The sequence below is a fragment of the Hoplias malabaricus genome, chromosome 6 (assembly GCF_029633855.1).
Source record: "Hoplias malabaricus isolate fHopMal1 chromosome 6, fHopMal1.hap1, whole genome shotgun sequence".
NCBI classification, from domain to species: domain Eukaryota; kingdom Metazoa; phylum Chordata; class Actinopteri; order Characiformes; family Erythrinidae; genus Hoplias; species Hoplias malabaricus.
The window spans coordinates 1,893,855-1,917,241 of record NC_089805.1 but is presented as its reverse complement, the minus strand read 5'-3'; the positions used below and the strand labels follow the sequence as shown (position 1 = coordinate 1,917,241).

Here is a 23,387-nt window from a genome sequence, read left to right as displayed (position 1 = left end):
GCGTGGGTTTCCTCCGGGTGAATGTCTGTGAGGAGTGTGGTGTAATCTCCCTGTGTCTGTGTGGGTTTCCTCCGGGTGAATGTCTGTGAGGAGTGTGGTGTGTTCTCCCTGTGTCTGCGTGGGTTTCCTCCGGGTGACTGTATGTGAGGAGTGTGGTGTGTTCTCCCTGTGTCTGCGTGGGTTTCCTCCGGGTGAATGTCTGTGAGGAGTGTGGTGTAATCTCCCTGTGTCTGTGTGGGTTTCCTCCGGGTGACTGTCTGTGAGGAGTTGGTGTGTTCTCCCTGTGTCGGAGTGCGTTTCCTCCGGGTGACTGTCTGTAAGGAGTGTGGTGTGTTCTCCCTGTGTCTGCATGGGTTTCCTCTGGGTGCTCCGGTTTCCTCCCACAGTCCAAAAACATACATTGGTAGGTGAATTGGTGACTCAAAAGTGTCCGTAGGTGTGTGTGCGAGTGAATGTATGTGTTGCCCTGTGAAGGACTGGCGCCCCCTCCAGGGTGTATTCCTGCCTTGCGCCCAATGATTCCAGGTAGGCTCTGGACCCACCACGACTCTGAACTGGATAAGGGTTACAGATAATGAATGAATGAATAAAATAAATATATATTGTGTGTGGCATGGTAGGTGGAAGTGTCCATACGTGTGAATGTGTGTGTGTGTGTGTTTGTATCACCCTGTGAAGGACATTTATACTAAATTAAAACTAACTTTATTTGTTGCATTAGTATGTTTTTAGAGGGATATTATATTATTCAAAGTTTTGTCATATCACCAAGAATATCTTTATTGCAAAAATACCCTGAAATGACAGTATGATGTATTATTATCGCTCATTATCGCTCTAATGTAGGGAGTAATGGATGGCTGTGTGGTGGTATTTATGGGTGGAGGTGATCATTGTATGGTAGTATTAATCAGGGGTATTGACTTATGGTGGTGTTGATGGGCATTTGAGAGCATGAATTAAAAGCAGTGTCTAGGATTGTGGGGAACTGCTGCTTTTCTTATTTACGTTCAGAAGCTCCGCATCCTTTACGCTGAAACATTACGTTGACTGTTGTTGGTACGTGGCAGGCGTTTAACTTGTCTGAGAGTTTCTATTCATAGTTTGAATTACCTCAGTAACTTATTTGTAACTTGAGTTGTTTAGTTTTGTAGCACTTTCTGTCTGCGTTTACCTTCATGCAGTTAGCGATCAACAGACTTTTTAGTCAGTTCCACCTTGAGTTTGAAACAGTGGAAAAAAAGTCGGTATTGATGTCAGTATTTGATTTCATATGTCCATTCATTCATTTATTATCTGTAACCCTTATCCAGTTCAGGGTCATGGTGGGTCCAGAGCCTACCTGGAATCATTGGGTGCAAGGCGGGGAATACACCCTGGAGGGGGCGCCAGTCCTTCACAGGGCAACACAGACACACACACACATTCACTCACACCTACGGACACTTTTGAGTCGCCAATCCACCTACCAACGTGTGCTTTTGGACTGTGTGAGGAAACCGGAGCACCCAGAGGAAACCCACGCAGACACAGGGAGAACACACCACAATCCTCACAGACAGTCACCTGGAGGAAACCCACGCAGACACAGGGAGAACACACCACACTCCTCACAGACAGTCACCCGGAGGAAACCCACGCAGACACAGGGAGAACACACCACACTCCTCACAGACAGTCACCTGGAGGAAACCCACGCAGACACAGGGAGAACACACCACACTCCTCACAGACAGTCACCCGGAGGAAACCCACGCAGACACAGGGAGAACACACGACACTCCTCACATACAGTCACCCGGAGGAAACCCGCGCAGACACAGAGAGAACACACCACACTCCTCACAGACAGTCACCCGGAGGAAACCCACGCAGACACAGGGAGAACACACCACACTCCTCACAGACAGTCACCCGGAGGAAACCCTTGCAGACACAGAGAGAACACACCACACTCCTCACAGACAGTCACCCGGAGGAAACCCACGCAGACACAGGGAGAACACACCACACTCCTCACAGACAGTCACCCAGAGGAAACCCACGCGGACACGGGGAGAACACACCAACTCCTCACAGACAGTCACCCGAAGCGGGAATCGAACCCACAACCTCCAGGTTCCTGGAGCTGTGTTTTTTTTAGTTCACACAGGTCTATAATGGAAGCTTACAAGCTCCTTCTGGAGAAGAGAAACTTTAGGGAACACAATTGGACTTTTAAAGGTAAATTTACACGGTTTGTAGTTTTAGTCACAATTATGCACCTGTACCAACCTTTTATCTGACAGTGTATGGACTGTAAGAAGTAGGTAATGTGTAGCTACATTAAAAAAACAGCTTCTACAGTGTTTACCCAGTACATAGAATGTTATTGCCTCTCTTTTATCTTTATAGTTAACTCCTTGGTGATGAAGTTGACAGCATTGGACCAGCAGAGGGTGCCACACTCTTTCACTAGGCTCCATTCATCTCGCACTCCTCCGCTCTGTTCCCCCTTTTCTCTCGCTGCATACTAATGCCCTGCTGAAGCCATCCCTTACTCCCCCCTCCATCCTCTGCTAAAAGAGACAGAGAGAGAGAGAGAGAGAGAGAGACTGACTAGCGTTAGTTCTTATCCAGAATGCACTGGGTGCAGTGTGTGTGTGTGAGTGTGAATGTGTGTGTGTGTGTGTGTGTTTAAACAGGTAGTGATACAGACGCTCGACCCACAGCCATACAGCTGTGTGTGTGTGTGTGCGTGTGTGTGTGTGTGTGTATATGTGTGTGTGTGTGTATTTTCGTGAGTGTGTGAAAGCAGGTGTTTTTATGTGGAGCTCCAGCGGTGGACGGACCCGCGGCGGCACGGAGGCGGCCGGCGGCGTATTCGTTTTTCTCTTTCGCTTTTTGTTCTTCTTCTTCCTGATGGTGGTGCTGGGAGGTGCTCTGTCGTTCCATCTCTCCGTTCTGTCTCTCCTCTGTCTGCTCATCTACTGCTCCATCTACATCCTCCACAATTCTTTCCACCTGTGACACACACACGCCACACGTAGAGAGGGAGCCTCCACGTTATTCTCTTCTCATTCCCCATCCATCCATCATCCATCCATGCATCCATCTATACTTCTCTCATTCCCACCACCTGCTCCATCTCCTCCTCACGGCCTGAAGCTCTCTCTCTCCATTCTCTTCTCATTTTTTTCTTTCTCCCGTCAATCATACCTCTCATTCATTCCTCCCTTTTCTCTATCCATCCATTCCTCTCATTCCCTCGTTCTCTCTCCATCCCCGTCTATTTTTTAAATTGTGCTCTCTTTCGTTTCTCCCCACGTTCCCTCCATTTTCTGTCCTTCCCTCCCACTTCGGTCTCTTTCCTTTCTGAATTTATCCTCGTTCTTTTTCTCTTTCCATCCCTCTCACCCCTTCTTTCCTTACTCTGTTTCCTTTTTTCCATCCTTCTCTATTTCTGTCGCTATCTGTCTTTTTTTCTTCTCCCGCCCCCACTCTCTTTAACTTTCATGTCTTCTCCATCCCTCTCTCTCTCTTCCATTCAGCAGCTCTGTTCATCCCTCTGTCTCTCTTTGGGAGCATCTCACTGTCTCTCCCTCTTTCGTTCGGAGCGATTGATTTTCTCTCTTTTCCTCGTCTCTCCCCTCCCCCACTCCGCCTCTCTGATTTGGGAAAACTCTGGGTTGGGATGATAGGTACGTACACCAGTGTTCACACCATGTGTGTGTAGTTATTTGTGTGCATTGCAGGGCTGTTTGTCTCATTTGAACATTAACACACACACACACACACACACACACACATATATATACATGGATACATATATAATTGTGTGTGCGTTTGTGTGTCAGCATGTGTTTCCTCCATCTGCTCTCTCCACTCTATCGAAGCTACCAGTAGTTGCTTCACACACACACACACACACACACACACAGCCTACGTTAACACACCTCCCTCTCACTTTGTGTGTGTTGCTCTGTCTGCCACATATCTTACAGAAGCTGCCACTCTGTGTGTGTGTGTGTGTGTGTGTGTGTGTGCATTATAGATTGAAGGTGGAGGACAGTATACTATTGTGTGTGTAATCCTTCGACCATAACACACAATGTAGTTCTCAAAACACAACTGTTCCGGTAATTCACTTACACACCACCCCCGACCAAAAACACACTCCCACACTCTCCTCCTCTCTCTGTCTGTCTGGCTCTCTCTCTCTCTCTCTCTCTCTCTCTCTCTCTCTCTCTCCTTCTGTCTGTCTGTCTGCCTCTGTCTCTCTGTGAGTCTACTTGTCTCCATCTCTCTCTCTCTCTCTCTCTCTCTCACACACACACACACACATTGAGGGTGTGAATGGACTATCTTACAATTTTTTTTCACATTTCAAGAGCTTTTTATTTTTTGTTTTATAATTTATTACACACTCTTAGATTTTAGATTCTCGCTTTCTCTCTGTCTCTCTCTCTCTCTCTCTCTGTCTCTCTCTCTCTCTCTCTCTTTCTCTCTCTCTCTCTTTCTCTCTCGCTTTCTCTCTGTCTCTCTCTCTCTCTCTCTCTCTCTCTCTCTCTCATCTTTGTCTTTTCTTTTTTTTCATTCCCTGAATCACCCCAAAATGTGTGTGTGTATGTCCCAGCCCGTGTCTGCCTGTCTACTCACACTCACACAACACACACATGGTGCTTTCCACTACACACACATCAGTTTAAGAAGGTGTGTACACCTGTGTGTTTGTGTGTAACTGCAGGAAAGATTAACCCATGATTAAAATGAGTTGTGATGAGACGGGGAGTAATTAATTTTATACAGTAATACCCACACAAACACACACAGACAGACACAAACGCATAAACACACACACACACAGTGGGTTTGGAAACAGAGAACAGACAGATTCAGCAAAACTAAAAGAACTTAGTAAATAAAATAAGATAAATACGTGTGTGTGAGAGTGACTGCTTTAGTGTGTGTGACTCATACACAGAAGTGGAGCACACCGGCACACTTACACAGCCCATGCGCAAGTGTGTGTGTGTGTGTAGCTGTAGGAAAAGTGGATATTCCGTCTCACAGTGGACTGATACTGGACCGAGGATACACACTGACCGGACATTTTTTTCCCCCCCTGCCTATTCGTTTCTTTCTGTGGACATTGTGTGTGTGTGTTTTTGACCTGCAGCTGTCCGATGACTGCTGACCTTTGACCTCAGTGCTCTCCCTGCTCTTTTCCAGAGTGAAGCTGATTTTGATAGTTTTCCTAAAGCCGGACACTTTCCTTCGTTTCCTCTGTCAAGCGTCCAGCAACGGTTACAAGTGCAGTGAAGGCGTAAGTAGTGTCCATCTCTTAATTATTAGTAATAATAATAATAATAATAATATATACATTTATTTTATATATTAATAAACACACACTGCATATATCAGCCTTTCCTTTGGATTTAACACATCTTATTGAGGCACATATCCTGAGTGTCTTGAATTAAGACTGTATGTGCTGTACTGGGATCACCACATCAGCTGCAGAACTATTCCTATGATTTGTGAGAAGAATAGTCCACAATAACACACATTTCTTTTCATAAAATAGCTTTAAAGCTCTGAAATAAACAGGTTGATTCACTTTGAATTCACTGAAATATGATAGCGATAATAAACGATAATGATCGTCATCGCTATATTGTATTTTAAGACATTTTGCATTTAAAATGGTTGTATTATTTGGCAACCGTTCTTACCTCCACTGTCTGGCAGTTATCTCACTGTACCCACAATTACAGTTACACATTCTCTAAATTGGTTGTGTGTCTGTTTGTTTGCGTGTTGTTGTCTAGTGTCCATTGTGCTATTGCTAACCCCTAAAACTCTACATTACCGTGCAGGCTCCGCTTCTTTATAGCCTTACTTCTGTACTATTTAAAATGTAGGATGATCTTGAGAAATACTGGTTTTGTGTGTTGATTTAGTTTAAATATCAGACAGGTGTTTTCCATAAGAGGATTTATCTGTGTCAGGGGGTCTGCTACCCGACCTATTACTTATGTTTCAGTGTATGTCCTCTCAGTAGTGAAGTCTAATGCATCAAAGTAGGTTTGGAAACGGTTTGTAAGAGGTTTATTTGGGCCTGGACGGGTGGGTTTGTATTTAAAATGAAGCAGTACCTTGTCAGAGTTTAAATTTGAGTGGTACCACGTCTGTCCCAAACCTCTTAGCATCCTGCTTGTGTGTGTGTCTGTTTATAGTCAGTTCTACAGAGGCCTTGAATCCGCGTACACGTTCCTACCAAAGACACACCCTCTCTACAGTGGCTAAGTCAGGTACCAACACAGACACATTCGCGCGGTCAGATAGCTCCAGTTAAGGAAAGTGGGGCGCCCCACATGCCCCGCCCACCGCAGCGCTGTACCCCACATACAGACCAGCCTCCTGACTAAATATATCACACAAACTCTACATCGCTCCAACATAACCCAATTTGCCATCCACAAACACACACACACACACTCAGACATGTTTTAGAAATTGATATCCTTTTTGGGGACGTGTGTAAACATATCTGTCATTTAGCAAACCTCAAAGCCAAATATGCTCTTAGATTACATTCTATTCTCTAGACTGCCATGTTATTGCTTGGTGGTAAAACGTTCACATACATAAGTCCTTAACTCCCTTCTCATTATGTGCCCTGATGAAGTCTTAAAGCCCAATAGCAGCCTCAGGGAAAAGCTCACAGGACCTAGGGTCCCTAGGTAGTGTCCCATCCTAGGACTAATCAGACTCTGTAAGTAACGTTTATTGGCTGGAGTGGTCTGCTACTGATACCTGGATCATTTAGAGGTGCTGGTAAACCTTAAAGCTACTGAAAAGACTTTTTCAAGAGAAAACACTCAGCTAGCTTAGAGACGCAGTACCATACTTCTTTGAGAAATATGTCAAGGAACTGAGGGAAAATAATTACGGCTTTAAAAGCTAAAAGGCTAGTTAGATATTCTTAATCTTCAGCACTTTCCGAATAATAGACCTACTTTTAGGTCTTTCATTGTACAGTTTGAAGGCTTGTCTTTTTCGTTATGGCAAAGTAGTCGTGCATTTTATTATGCCCTGATTCCAGGTGACCAAGGATGTTGTATTCCAGCGTTTTTAAAGCAGTGCTATTTTTTGAAATGCGGGCATCTCAGTTTAGCGTATTAGTTTTTTTAATTTCTATTTTTAAATTGCATGTTTAAAGCGAAGTTATTGGGCAGCTAAGACATGTTTGGTGTTTGAAATGCACGTCTTTGGTTGGGCACTTGAGTAACTTGGTGCTACCATATCAAAGTCATAACACACTTGTCGAAATCACTCAAGCTCCCGTTTTAATGTGCACAGAACTGTGGATACAGACATTCATTAATGCAAGTATACATTTGAAAAAATTGCTGTAAATTTACAGCGAGTCTGCTACAGTATTTTACTTTTATTATTTTATTGTTTTTTTCAATTACAGTGATATGCTGTAAATTTGAAATACACTAGTGTTCCTGTAAAAATACATTAAATGGCTGGGAACTCTGCTGCCAGTATTTTACTGTAAAATTTACAAAAATTGTTTTACAGTGTAGCTTATATATTCTTTAAGAAAAGCATGCATTGAGTCTAAAATCATCAGGTCATTGTCAAACATGGTCTATTTAATGGATATAAAACTCACCAGCATTGGGTTTTTGCTGTTGTACCAATGCAAGTAGTCTCTAATAGACATGCTCTAGTTCTGCTATAGACTGGCACAGTATATTATTATAAATAAACGAAGAACATAACTAATAAAACCTCATTTTTCTCTGGCGTCTAGTACTGTTTTGTGTTTCCTGTACATGACTTTATGTTATACGGAAACATATCTTTAGAGTGACCCAAAAGTCAGATTTCTCTCCCTCTGTGTGTTTGGTTTTTTAAATTTTCCTTATTAGAATGCAGCCATATATTTCCGCAAGGTCAATGTCCTGGCACGTTATTCCACAAGAAATAACACACACACACGCACACACTTGCAGGTTTAATACAACCCCCAGTAGTGGATAAGGCCGCTGTCCTTAAATTGATTTCAGTAATTAGAGATTACTGTTGGCTACTGGGTGTGAGGCTGTAATTTGCTCGGGCTCTTTTGTGGAGGATCAGCCGGCTGAGGGGACACTGACCTAGGGTCTGAGAGAGGCGGCCAGAGAATACAGACTCCATAATCTACGTTCAAGGGAGAGTTTAGCCAAAATGAACACATTCACCTTACCCCAGAGATAGTCTATTAGCCAGAACATCTTATCCCCTTTATGTTATGCACTCGAGCTGTGAGGCTAAAGTATCCTACGAGTTACCAAGATACCCACTGATTCACCTGATGCAAATGTATACTTTAGTCATCACACCTTTACTTTAAAATATGTTGAATTGTTAAGTAATCTCATAATATTGTTTCTGCAAATTTGAGCAGCTGTGGCCTAATGGTTAGATGTGGGCTCGGGGCTTAAAGGTTGCTGAGGCGTCCTTGAGTAATGCACCGAAATCCCAACTGCTCTGGGGATGGCCGACTGCCGCTCTAGGTGTATGTGTTCATTGCCCCTAGTGCACTAGTGTGTGTGTTCACTGCCACGGGTGGCTTAAATATGGAAGACACATGTAGTTTTTACGATGTACAACGACCAATAATTGCACATGGTTTAGGTACCTGCGAAGGGATTAAGCCTCGTCAAAGTATCCTTCATATATCATCAGAAAAGATAAAAGAGCAGAGCTTCTGTAGTGTTCTGAGTTCAGTCTGCAGTGATATCAGACAAATCAAGTTTTCCTCCAAAAATGATAAAGCCCTAGCTCTCTTTGATATTTTCCAATTCCACCTTAAAATTTGCAGTAGCCACAGGCACTAGAATGTAATTGCTTCACCATTTAAGGTGAAACTGGAACTGTATTAGCTAGCTTTGCAGTGTTTTATTCCTGTCATTAAGAAGAGGGACGTCATGTATTGAAACTACATTAAATTAAGTTAACACAGTTTAGATGGTTATCATTGTGTGAAAATACTGGCATTTGTGGCTTGTTTGGTTGATTGCGCCACCACTTCCCAGTGATTCACAAGGCATTCTTAGCCTTTCGTTTGAAGAGTGCCTGTGAAACATTTCCATTTCAAGGGATATACTCCTTGGCCCTACCCCTCTTTCCCAAGAACAATTGAGACACCCCACATCTAGGCGACACAGAGGAGTAGGGATAAGTTGTAAGGCAAAAGGGTGAAATGGGATTCACCCATACTGTTACAGATGGCTGTAATATAGCTAAAACAGTAGTGGATATTAGCATATTAGCTTCTGTTACTTGTTCGCTACATTCATATTAATGTGGTGTCTTCGCTTCACACTCAAGTCCTCTGAGTAATTTCATGGGAGTTCTAGGGCTGTTCACTTACCTGTAAATCTGATCTCTCATAAAACTCAGGCTTTAACATTAAAGATTACAATATAAGGTCCATGTTAGGGTTTAGCTAATTGGCTAAAGGGCTAATTTTCCAGATACATAACCAAATATTTCCTACAAAACATAAAAACCATGCATTTTTAAGGAAGTGTGTGTGTCTCTTTTAATTACCGTTTAATTCCTGTGTAAAAGTGCATGTGTAATACAGGCTGATGTCTAGATTTTTGGAATCAGAACTGTGGTTGACTGCAGAATTACTGGATTAAACAGACCTAATTGGCACGATTCACAGAAGCTGCAGAGCACAGACATCAAAAAACTTTCTGTCTTCTCCCTCTCTCTCTACTCCTCCTCTCCTACCCATAGAGGACGGGGCGTAGTCAAAGAGCAGAGAGGAGCAGTAGGAACAGAGAGAACAAGTAGAAACCGGAGAAACGGGACGGCTGATCTGATTCCGAATCATCAGATTTGATGTTGACTATTGAGGAATCTGGAGGACATCGGTCCACTGGGTTACTCTCAAAATCCTGAACTCATATCCTCCAATACAGGCAAGAGCATGACATCCTCAGGGGGTTTGACGATGGATAAAGTGCTTTATTGATTTATATACATTTGTCAACACACTGAGATGTGATCGCAGACTATAGTTAACCCAGAAAGGCAATACAGATATGGGACTGACTTCAATTGGACCACTGGTCCAACTGGTTTCATTGGACCACTTATCAAACCGGCTTCAGTAATCATCATTGAGTGTGGACTTAATTATATTCCTGTGGGAAAAGGCTGATTCACATTATTTAAATGAGGCGTGATCAGACTGCCTTGCTGATCCATATATGAGGCTATGATGCCCCCCCCCCAACCCCCAACGCGTCGATACGTGACACAGGGGGCTCTTAACCACAATGCTTCTCATTATTTAAATGAGGTGCAGTCGACACATTGGGCACTCCTGGTTTAGAAATTGAATTATAAATTTTAAACAAGACTGCTATATTATATTTTTACAAACAGTACAGTAACCTGTCAGTGAAAGTACAGAGTCTAAGGGTATGGTTACTTTTCATCACAATATTTCATTGTGGAAATCCAGATATTTATATGCACAGCTTGTGTAATCTCTGGAAAACGTGGAAGCAGCTTCCCCTTGAGCCTAAGGTCACCATGCTCAATGAAATGGGTCGGCTAGAGGGCTATATATCACCCTCCCACTGAGCTATAGACCAGTAGAATTGAAATTCATGGACTGATGGAGCGCCATTCAGTACCATTTGGATGAGCTGAAGTGGTATTTGTGATTCAGAATCGGTAGCTCACCTCTCTAAAGCTCTTGTAGCAGAATGCCATGCGTTCCTCACAGCAAACTTTCAATCTCTGATGCACAGCCTCCCTGGAAGAGAAGAGGCTGTTGGTAATTGCTATCACTAATGCTGCTTCCACATCTTTGTGAGCTAAGTTAAATCTCCGAGATTCGTGGGTCATAGTCTAGATTGCCACTGAGGTTAATTATAGTAATCTTCAGCCATGATTGTCTTTAGAGCTTCTCCTGTTTTCCTCTTGCATGTGGACAGCTGGGAAAATGGCATCACAAAGGGGAGAAGCTGGGGTTTGTAGGGACCTGTCTGATCCTAGATCAGAGGCACTTTAATATGAACTTTGTGGACATTGTGTTTTTGTAAATCAGTTGTATGCAAAAGCTGAGGTCTTACCTTAAGAACAAATATAGCATGAAAAACACATATGGTGTTGTACATGGGGTTCTTGGAGTGATGGGATAATCAGTGGCTTTTAGTTTCTGGACGTAGCCTGTTTGGGTCTCAGAATCAGAGATGGACCTGGCACTAGTGCCCCCTACTGGTTATTCATCTGTGCGTGTGTGTGTGTGTGTGTGTGTGTGTGTTTGTGTGTGTGTGTGTGTGTGTGTGTGTTTGAGAACTCAGCAGGGACTATATCACATTAACACCCATTCAACCTGCCAGACACACAGTACACACACACACACACACACACACACACACAGACACAGAGAGAGAGAGAGAGAGAGAGAGAGAGAGAGAGAGAGAGAGGAAGTCTCAGAGAGGAATGCTAAGAGGGGTGATTAGAGAATGGAGAGAAAGAACAAGAACTGAGAAACAGAGAGAAGGAGAGGGGGATGTTTAGGAGGAAGAAGAGAAGGGGTAACAGAAAGACAGGTGGGCTGAGAGAGAGGAGAAGGATGGAATATGAGAGGAGAGAGAGAGAGAGAGAGAGAGAGAGGGAGATAAATAAAGAGTGATAGAGAGACAGAGTGATGTAATGTGTTTGGTGTTTCAGAGCACAGCGGCGTGATCTTGTACGGGACACAGACGACTTTCAGAGAATGCTAAAAAACTCTAGAGGACACAGAAGGATATGCAGATAGTTTGTGTGTGTGTGTGTGTGTGTGTGTGTGTGTGTGTCTCTGTGCCTGTGTTTGTGTTGTGAGCAGACTTGGCCTATTCAGCGTCATAAATGTCTGCACCTTGATAATCCGTGCTGAGGGAGGGAATCATATGCAAATGAGCAACTCATATACAAATATACACTCACTCTCCAATTAAGAATTCTATCAAATTGATATTCAAGGAATGAATTTAAAGAATTCAAGAAATGCATAACATTATAATTAGCCAAAGCACACTCTTCAGGTCAAGACATACATACACATTCATTCATTGTCTGTAACCCTTATCCAGTTCAGGGTCATGGTGAGTCCAGAGCCTACCTGGAATCATTGGGTGCAAGGCAGGAATACACCCTGGAGGGGGCGCCAGTCCTTCACAGGGCAACACAGACACACTCACACATTCACTCACACACTCACACCTACGGACACTTTTGAGTCGCCAATCCAGCTACCAACATGGGTTTTTGGACTGTGGGAGGAAACCGGAGCACCCGGAGGAAACCCACGCAGACAGAGAGAGAACACACCACACTCCTCACAGACAGTCACCCGGAGGAAACCCACGCAAACACAGAGAGAACACACCACACTCCTCACAGACAGTCACCCGGAGGAAACCCACGCAGACACAGAGAGAACACACCACACTCCTCACAGACAGTCACCCGGAGGAAACCCACGCAGACACAGAGAGAACACACCACACTCCTCACAGACAGTCACCCGGAGGAAACCCACGCAGACACAGAGAGAACACACCACACTCCTCACAGACAGTCACCCGGAGGAAACCCAGTAAGACACAGGGAAAACACACTACACTCCTCACAGACAGTCACCCGGAGCAGGAATCGAACCCACAACCTCCAGGTCCCTGGAGCTGTGACAGAGACACTACCTGCTACGCCACAATGCCGCCCCCATACATACACAGATCAACCATAACATTATGACCACCTCTAGGTTTCTGCACTCACTGTCCATTATTTCAGCTCCACTGACCACACAGCAGGACTTTGTAGTTCTTCAGTTACGAACTGTAGTTCATCTGTTGCTCTGCATACTGTGGTAGCCCCCTTTCACCCTGTTCTTCAATGGTCAGGATCCCCACAGGACCACAACAGAGCAGGTATGACTTTTCATAGTGGATCATTCTCAGTGCTGCAGTGATTGATGTGTTGGTGGGGTGTTAGTGTGTGTTGTGCCAGTACAGGTGTGTTTCTGCTGTTTCTGCTGGTGTGAATCGCCTCCTTCTACACGTCATGCCAATTTAGTACATTTGTGATTGGTCCTTTTGCTTGGTTCTTTTCCTGCAGTAGTAGATTGTTATTGACCACGTTAAGTGGCGAAAAGCACTATACTCTCCCTAGAGAATCTGGCAGTGCGAGAATAAGTGACAACTAATGAAGGACTAGAGGAAGACTAACACAAACTGTTCACAACAAATGAGCTACTGGCTCTGACTTTACAGCTACCAGCTGGACCAGCACGGTAGGTACGTCTGACACAGCGCACAGTGAGTGGACGCAGTGTTTAAAAACTCTGTGTCTGATTCTCTCGTAAGAGCACAACACACTTTAATATTTTAACACCACCACCATGTCAGAGAACGATCGTCCACCCAAATCATACCTGCACTGTGGTGGTCCTGAACACTGAAGAAAAGGGTGAAAGGGGGCCAAAAAAGTATGAAGAGCAAAGGTCGTCCTGGATGGTCAATGGAGCTGAGAGAAAAGAAAATGTGCGTAGAAACAATGAGGTGGTCATAATGTTGTGGTTGATTGGTGTATTTCATATTAATGATATGGGTTCGATTCCCGAGTCTGCGTGGGTTTCCTCCGGGTGACTGTCTGTGAGGAGAGTGGTGTGTTCTCCCTGTGTCTGCGTGGGTTTCCTCCGGGTGAGTGTCTGTGAGGAGTGTGGTGTGTTCTCCCTGTGTCTGCGTGGGTTTCCTCCGGGTGACTGTCTGTGAGGAGTGTGGTGTGTTCTCCCTGTGTCTGCGTGGGTTTCCTCCGGGTGCTCCGGTTTCCTCCCACAGTCCAAAAACACACGTTGGTAGGTGGATTGGCGACTCAAAAGTGTCCGTAGGTGTGAGTGAATGTGTGTCTGTGTTGCCCTGTGAAGGACTGGCGCCCCCTCCAGGGTGTGTTCCCGCCTTGCGCCCAATGATTCCAGGTAGGCTCTGGACCCACCGCGACCCTGAACTGGATAAGGGTTACAGATAATGAATGAATGATATGGCATCAAATATTAATACGATAAGATAGCAAAGAAACAGAGGGGACATATTAGAGTTAAAAAGCTTTCATATGGCCACGATAATGTGTGTATTCTGTGTAAAGATGATTCTGCTTAATCACAAGCACTTTTTTCAAGGGGATTAGATATCTATTAAATATAGAAACTACAATCTGTTGCCTTGGAGACACTGTCAATTATTAATCGTCATATATAATTCATCGCTTATTTACCTAAAGCTTGGCCTTTGATGACCTAGTATCTTATGCTTCATTTGCATACAGTCTGAGTAGGCAAATGAGCACCTCGTCGAGATTTGCACAGTCTAAGCATAATTAGCATTACTGGAAGTAATTCACCAGACTCCTACTCAGCTAGTGTCTTTTTCTTTCTAACACACACACACACACACACACACAAGCTGTACCCAGAGGAGGTAATGTGAGACATAGGCTCTATATGTGCAGAATGTATAATTTATATGGAAGGTCAGCAGAATCAGCATGTTCTCAAACACATACACACACACACACACACACACACACAAGCAGCATCTAAACGCACTGTCAGATATGATCCAACATATATTCCCCACACACGCCGTTACAAGCATACACACACTTTATGCAGTGCTTTCAAATCAGGGTGTAGTTCACACAGCTAGATTTCTTGGAAAAAGACATGTTGCTGACAAAAATCTCAAGCGAAAAAATCAACGGCCTTCACATTCTGAATGGTGGGGGGTGGGGGCATCTAACCTGTGCACCACACCAGCACAACACCCACATCTACATACTCCAACTACTAACAATTTGCCTAATCTAAAAATAAATTAAAAGAAGATATCAAAAATTCAGTAATGTGTAAGGAATGTGGTTATTAAAATTGCAAGTCAGAGACCAGCCGTCGTTTTTTAAAGGAGCAGTGTTCAATATTCTGACAGTGGATATGCCTCCCCCTTTCGGTTGAGCACAGAGTGCCAATGCTGCAGAAAATAAAAAAGTCACTCCAGCCAGTCACTCATGAAAATAGACATTATTTAATAATCATGTTACCCAGGGTGACCAGACGTCCTCTTTTACCCGGACATGTCCTCTGTTTTAGACCTAAAAAAATGTCCGGGCGGAATTTCACAAACGTCCGGGATGTTGTTTTTCTAGAGCTTACATAGAACTTCGAGAAGCGTTTCGTTCATAAACTAGTCCCGCCCTCCCCTACTCCGATTGGTTCGCTTGAGTGAGAAGGGGGCGTGGTGAAGTAGCCTAAACTCTTCTGATTGGACGTTCTGACTGTAGAGCTACCGTTATTGGTCGATAACCTTCTCTGTAAACATTTAATTGGTCAGTCTGCACGTCAGTAGTCCTTGTTTACGTCAGGCAAAGCTCATGCACCTAGACGTGTCCTCTTTTTCACAATCTTGGATCTAGTCACCCTAATGTTACCCATCAAGGAGAAGAAACACCAGTTCATAGTCATGTTGAAGGTCTTTGGCAGCTCTTAGCAAGCTTTCAGACCTTTGTAGTTTGGTGCCTCAGACCACGGTTTGGACCAAAGGGCCAGAATTTGGTTTGTCCCAAAGAGGTGGTCTCAGCCTGAATCAATCTGAACCTTGGTTCGTTTCGTGTGCAGTGTAAAAGCATGGATGGATCTGACTTTCTGACAAATTACAGGAAGTTGAGGCTGTGTAAATGACAGAAATGGACACGACAAAACAACTTAATCTCCTTCTATCCTCAAAAAACTTGAGGACCACGCTAAGTGTTTAGTGAACAGTGAACTTCATTTACATGTTTAAAGTTTAGTTTTTATTTGTTTTTACTACATTAATGATACATATAAAAAAGAAAATCTCTGTGATACTCGAGAGAGATGGTCAACTCTGAATGTAAAAACAAATGCCATTCCCAAACCACACAGTGTCTTACTACATAGGATATTTTCAGAATGGCACTCAGTAGTATAGAACTTAAAGTGTAGGTGGGTGTGGAACCAATACAACTTGCTCAGCCCTTAAAGGTAGAACATATACAGGGGTTGGACAGTGAAAGTGAAACACCTGTCATTGTAGTGTGGGAGGTGTCAGGGCTAAATTGGAGCAGAGCCTGGTGGACAATCTTCATTAACTCCACACTGCACCAGTAAGACCATGTGCATCCAATGGTTCAAACACTGTGTCCTGAAGGCGGTGTCGTGTATCAGGACGACAGTGCACCAATACACACAGCGAGACTGGTGAAAGACTGGTTTGATGAACATGAAAGTGAAGTTGAACATCTCCCATGGCCTGCACAGTCACCAGATCTAAATATTATTGAGCCACTTTGGGGTGTTTTGGAGGAGCGAGTCAGGAAACGTTTTCCTCCACCAGCATCACGTAGAGACCTGGCCACTATCCTGCAAGAAGAATGGCTTCAAATCCCTCTGACCACTGTGCAGGACTTGTGTATGTCATTCCCAAGACCAACTGACGCTGTATCGGCTGCAAAAGGAGGCCCTACACCACACTAATAAATTACTGTGGTCTAAAACCTGGTGTTTCAGTTTCATTGTCCAACCCCTGTATGTGTTTAGCCATTTAGGTGGAGCTGAAAATGCGAACGAGGTACTAGTAAATAAACAAAGGTTCTTTAGTCTCTTCACTAAATTGCAGTGTGAAACCAACACTCACTGTATCACAGGTTTGGTTCGGAATCTGGTCTGGACTTTCAGGTGTAAAAACACTCCTTGTGTTCTGCATCTCAAATAAGCCAGACCAGTGTTGATTTCTGTGTGTCGTTCTCTTTCAGACGTGCTGAAGGACATGTTATTTATTTTTCTTGGTGGAGGAATATTTGGAAGGTAGCGTTCTACTGAATGGTTCATATTGCACTCTGCCATCTTTCATGTACAGTGGAACCTCTACCTACGATCTTGATCCGTTCCGTGACCCGGTTCGTAAGTGGAAAAGTTCGTTTCTCGAGTCAGTTTTCCCCATTTAAAATAATGGAAAAACAATTATTGTGTTCCAGCCCCCGCCCCGAAAGTCACTCTTTTTGCACTGATATATGTTTACAACACTCTCAAATTAGTAAAAAAATACATGTAGCGTTACTAAAAATAAAAGAGAAATACAGTGGAAACAGTAATAAAAAAGAAATAATAAAGTTGTAAGAGGTTACACATCGCTACCTTGAAGACATGACGACTGGCTGGAGCAGTAACACAGGCACTGGCTGTATGACGGGAGGTGGGGGGTGGGAGGAATAACGGAGAGTAGGCGGGTGAATGTGAATGTTAGCACGAATTTTGATGTCTGCTATTTACACTAATGCTAAATTGCTAAAGCTACAATGTTCTAATCTTAAAAGCTCACTCAAGTCTGGGCTCTGGGAGACTCGCCTATTGGGGTCAGTGGCCATTTCCAGTCGCCGGCTCGGAGGAGGCTCGGGTTCGTTTCTAGAGTCGTGGTTCGTTGGTGGAGGCAAAAAAATATTCAAATGCCCAGTTCGTATCTTGGAAAGTTTGTTAGTAGAGGTCCCACTGTATAATGCCGTCTCTTGGGGGCGCTGTGAAAACAAGGGGCTGAGGACAACAAAACACAAATTGTGTGTATCTGTGTACTCTGCTCGGGAGGCCGTTAATCAACTACGTACGGTGAAATTATCGTTTGCCTGTAAATTAATGATTGAAATGTGGTTTATTGCACCTTTAAAATTTTCAAAACAGACGTGCAACTTACATAAAGGCAGGGGGAGGTCCAAACGAAAAGTTGTGAAGCAACCAGAGTGCTCAAAAACAGGGGTTTAAGATGTTCTCAAAACAAATGGAGAAAATTAGACTCCTAAGGACTGTGCAAGACTTGTTAGACCACCACAGGTGTCAGCATCAGATAAACAGTACTTACCTTTGATAGACAGGAGACAATCAAGCCCTATTCTTTCTTCAGGCAAAGGCTGAGCACATTAAAATCAACATTAACCAAATGAAGAGTTTGTTGAACGTTCTGTGTAATTCAAGCGTCCACTGGCACTGTTGTCTCTATCATTAAGCATATTTTCTTCTCCCTCATTACTGTTGCTATGCCTACCACCCTGCTGCATCTCATTCTCTTTTCAGCGTTTTCCCATCTCATCGAAGCTGCTGTCCTCATGCTCCAGTCCACGTTTTCCCACTTCATTTCTGTTGAACACCCTTGATTTGATGACCACTCGTCTAGTTCTTTTCTCTTCTCCTCAAATTTGCTCAGAACTAATTTAACCTGTTCTGGTCTGTCGTTTGTACTATGGTAGTTAGTGGTTAGTGTTTTAGAATATCTGGGGCTCCATCACTCAGCATAATGCTAGCCAGTCTGTTAGGAGAGCATGTCTATATTCCCGGGGCCCTTTGCTACTCTGTTCAACGTTCTGTTAACACAAATTAGCCCTCCTCCTGTGTTGGAATCTTATTTGTTTTCAAGTAAACTTGTCACAGTGCGTATTTTAGCCGCTCACTATCTTCTGTTTTCTCTGGTCTCTGTGATCTTGGGCTGTTATGTTAATTTATATAAAAACTGTGATTATATTTTAGTTATGCTTTATGTATTTGGGATATTTAAACACATGTTCAACATATTTCAAACCCAATGTTTTGCTAAAATTTCACTGCTCTTTAAAGGGGTGATACTGAAGTATGCTCCTATATCAGCTGCGTAAAAAGACAATAATATCGTTTACTGACATTTATTTTAGGACAATATATCGGCCACAAAATTGACTATCATGCCATGCCTAATTTCAAGTTTCAACATGTAATATTAAGGGAGTACATAGCTGGGGATCATGCTTTTACAAATACCATGTGTTACATAGAGCTAGGGAACATAGGACTCTGGGAGCATTCTACCCTGTGAGAGCACATGTCACCGCTCTCTCCAAATAAAAACACGTATCTCCAAAGATAATAACTTTATAGGAGACAGAAAAACCTTACATTTCATTCATTCATTGTCTGTAACACCGTTTCCAGTTCAGAGTTGTGGTGGTTCTGGAGCCTACTCAGAATCACTGGGTACAAAGCGGGAACACAACCTGGAAGGGGGCGCTAGTCTCCTTAACTTTTAATGTACGTCGAAAAGAGTATTGTTTTTGCAAGTCATTTTGAAGCATTTCTATTTGAAGCACTTCATTCGTTCATTCATTCATTATCTGTAACCCTTATCCAGTTCAGGGTCGCGGTGGGTCCAGAGCCTACCTGGAATCATTGGACGCAAGGCGGGAATACACCCTGGAGGGGGCGCCAGTCCTTCACAGGGCAACACACACACTCACACATTCACTCACACCTACGGACACTTTTTGAGTCGCCAATCCACCTACCAACGTGTGGGTTTGGACTGTGGGAGGAAACCGGAGCACCCGGAGGAAACCCACGCAGACACAGAGAGAACACACCACACTCCTCACAGACCGTCACCCGGAGGAAACCCACGCAGACACAGGGAGAACACACCACACTCCTCACAGACAGTCACCCGGAGGAAACCCACGCAGACACAGGGAGAACACACCACACTCCTCACAGACAGTCACCAGGAGGAAACCCACACCAACATCGAATGTCACAGTATGTTGCGGTTAGCATATTCCTCCAAGCATCCTGAGATTCTAAATGGTGTTGTGTTAAAGGCAGTTATAAATAAATCCATGGCTGATTTCACACGTCTCAAATAAAGATGGCCTTTAACCTCTTCGCTAACTGACTAAGTGGGGGTAGTGAGTCGTAACTAAGAAGCAGAATGGGCAGTGATTTATTTATTTATTATTTTTCTAAAGTAATCAATTTTAGAGAAAAATGCGTGATAAAAATCTAAAATCTAAAGGTTAACACTGGTTACTGCACAGATTTACACACACTGTTTAATGTAAATACATATATGCCCAAATTTGGAAGCTTACATGTCCAAGATGGTGGACATTGATTTTTCTCAGTAACTAAGAAGCATTGCCTTTAGAATTGGATGATCTGGAGCAGCAACATAGGAGCCTAAGGTCACCATGCACAATGTCAGATGTCAGCTAGAGAAGTATAATGCCTCCTGGCTGTGGGGCTGTGGAGCAGGGGCACTGTATTCTCAGGGGCAATTGAGCTTCATCTAATACCTCTGGGATGAGTTGGAGTGGAATTTGTGATCCAGAGCTAATCATCCAACATTAGTGCCTCACCTCACTAATACCCTTGAATATCTGTAGATGTGCAACTGACTAAAAACATTTGGACATTAGTGTACATCAGCGCTGTGACTGACTGCCGTCTGCTCATGTTATGATCAGATTAGACATATGCCATTTTAATGAATAAAGTGCAACATTCATTGATTCTTTTATTCATTTTTTAAATGCCTTAATGGCTTCATCCCTTTGTTTCTAAGATCTTAGCATGTCTCTGCTTGATCACGTAGATCAAACAATCTGCCACTGATATCTGAAACAGTGCGAAAAGAGGTGTCAAAAATTCAACACAAAATGGTGCCTTTCCAAAGTTATAGGTTCTTTTTTAAGTCATGCACCATTCATTCATTCATTATCTGTAAGCGCTTATCCAATTCAGGGTCGCGGTGGGTCCAGAGTCTACCTGGAATCATTGGGCGCAAGGCAGGAATACACCCTGGAGGGGGCGCCTTCACAGGGCAACACACACACTCACACCTACGGACACTTTTGAGTCACCAATCCACCTACCAATGTGTGTTTTTGGACTGTGGGAGAAAACCGGAGCACCCGGAGGAAACCCACGCAGACACAGGGAGAACACACCACACTCCTCACAGACAGTCACCCGAAGGAAACCCACACAGACACAGGGAGAACACACCACACTCCTCACAGACAGTCACCTGGAGGAAACCCACGCAGACACAGAGAGAACACACCACACTCCTCACAGATAGTCACCCGGAGGAAACCCACGCAGACACAGGGAGAACACACCACACTCCTCACAGACAGTCACCCGGAGGAAACCCACGCAGACACAGAGAGAACACACCACACTCCTCACAGACAGTCACCCGGAGGAAACCCACGCAGACACAGGGAGAACACACCACACTCCTCAAAGATAGTCACCCGAAGAAAACCCATGCAGACACAGGGAGAACACACCACACTCCTCAAAGACAGTCACCCGAAGGAAACCCACGCAGACACAGGGAGAACACACCACACTCCTCACAGACAGTCACCCGAAGGAAACCCACGCAGACACAGGGAGAACACACCACACTCCTCAAAGATAGTCACCCGAAGAAAACCCATGCAGACACAGGGAGAACACACCACACTCCTCACAGACAGTCACCCGAAGGAAACCCATGCAGACACAGGGAGAACACACCACAGACAGTCACCCAGAGTGGTAATCGAACCCACAACTTCCAGGTCCCTGGAGCTGTGTGACTGTGACACTACCTGCTGCCCCACCGTGCCGCCCAGTCATGCACCAGTATTTACATATTTAAAACAGTCCTCTACTAAGGATGTATTAATATATATTTTGCGCACAGCTACAGCTGTAAAAATGAAATGTAATAGAGGCCATTTTTAGATAACAAGGGCCTCATGAACCTGGCTTGTCGCTCACTCACTCACACATCGGTCGACCAGCTACACAATGGGTGCTGTTCACTCTTTTACATCAGTGACACTACCTGACCTTGTTATGGCCTTGTGGCTCCATTGCAGCACACTTTACCCACCAAATATGTCTTGTCTTGTTGAGAAAATTTGGAAAACATTTGGGGAACACATCCAGCTTTGTGTAAAATACCTGGGACTAAACGTTTTCTGTCCTGAATCACATTGAACGCCTCTTTTTGTTTGGCATTGATTTATTTCACCAATGCTCCAATGGCCTTCACGTGCACATAAGTGCGCACACACACAGGGAAACGCAGGCAGAATAAATCATCTTCTAATTGATTCTGCTTGATGTATGTGTAAGGACAGTCCAGGCTGGATATAATCCTGTGCTATTAAACTGCCTGCACTGCTTGTCATTATTGATAAGGCCCTGTGCTTGACCCCTCACTGACCCTCTCTACACTTCATTTCCTCCTCCTGTAGATCCGCCTCCTTTGCCCTCTGCAAGTGGCCTGAACTGACCATCTCAGCCTTTACTCGGCTTCTCGGCTGCTGGACTTCAGCTGCTGCCTGCGTTGAGGAGGTAACAGAGGTCTTTTTAGCATTTTTGGCATTTGAGGTTAGATATTTATCGATAGTAATTATGATCTAAGTGCTGTCTATGAATTGCTGTGTTAAAGTGATGCATTTGTATCTATTTATACAGCCGTAGCTTTGTTCTTTTGATGCGTTTAAGGAGGTAACTGTTGAGATTGGGCATTTGAATGGTCGTATATACTTGTATACATTTTTTAGTTTAGTTTTTAATATATGTGTATTATCTTGAAACAATTATAATGAGAAATCATGCAAAGAGGCATTGCGCCTTTTAATTTTAATTTTTGATTGGAAAGTATCTTGATATCCTCAAATATATTTACTTTATAAATTATTTTTAATTATTTTAGAATTATTCTTTAGTGTCCAGTGCATTTATTCACTCAATAATTAAATAATTCATTTATTTGTGATACAGAGCTATGATCTATTGTAGCCTTTTTGCCTTATAATAGTCTTAATTACATTGAGAAAATAATAAGCAGCAAGTTTTGTACATTTTTATTCATATTTATTTATTACTGATTGATTTGTATTAGCTTTTTTTAAATCATTTTTTTATTGTAAAAAGGTTATTTTGATATATTTTAAAATGATCATTTCAGTCTTTTAGTTAGTTTAGTCTGAACTAACAGGACTTTATCCTTTAAATATATTTTTCTGATTTCTTATTCATGGTGTTTACTTATTTAGCTGGTCTCTGGATGCACAGCGACCCTGAGTAGGATGAAGCGGTAGCCAAAGATGAATGAACTGAATGAATGTCTGAGTGAATGAACTGAATGAATAAATTAATTGGAGATAGACTTAACGGAGCGATATGTAATATGACAGCAGGCTTTTAAAATGGTTAATGCAGTCCAAAATCAAAACACTGGAGAAAGTAGCCTGCCCCATTCCTCTTTTCACCCAGACACAAAGCTCATGTGGGTTGCCAGGTTGAGAAACCTTCATGCACAAGCGCGAGACGAATTCGATAAAAAGAATGTGGTATAGTCAGTCAATTTAAACACAAAATGTGTATTATTTGACAAAAATGTCTACGCTACAAAAAGTAAATGAGTGTCCACTGTATTTCCTATATTTACCAGCTTCATGTTTCACTA

The 23,387-nt window shown here is 43.4% G+C and overlaps 1 protein-coding gene across 3 annotated transcripts in view; it reads left to right on the top strand.

Annotated features, from left to right (window-relative positions):
• LOC136699301 (glutamate receptor ionotropic, NMDA 2B-like) overlaps positions 1-23,387 on the top strand; it is a 210,393-nt gene that overhangs the window by 36,060 nt on the left and 150,946 nt on the right. Inside the window, exons 6-8 of one of the 3 annotated variants that reach the window (XM_066673905.1) lie at positions 5,212-5,305; positions 6,219-6,293; positions 22,168-22,267. The gene's annotated coding sequence lies outside the window, so the exon portion shown is untranslated. Of the gene's footprint in view, positions 1-2,713; positions 2,918-3,588; positions 3,681-5,211; positions 5,306-6,218; positions 6,294-22,167; positions 22,268-23,387 lie in introns of those variants that run through there. The other 2 variants (XM_066673907.1, XM_066673906.1) reach the window with 2 other exon arrangements.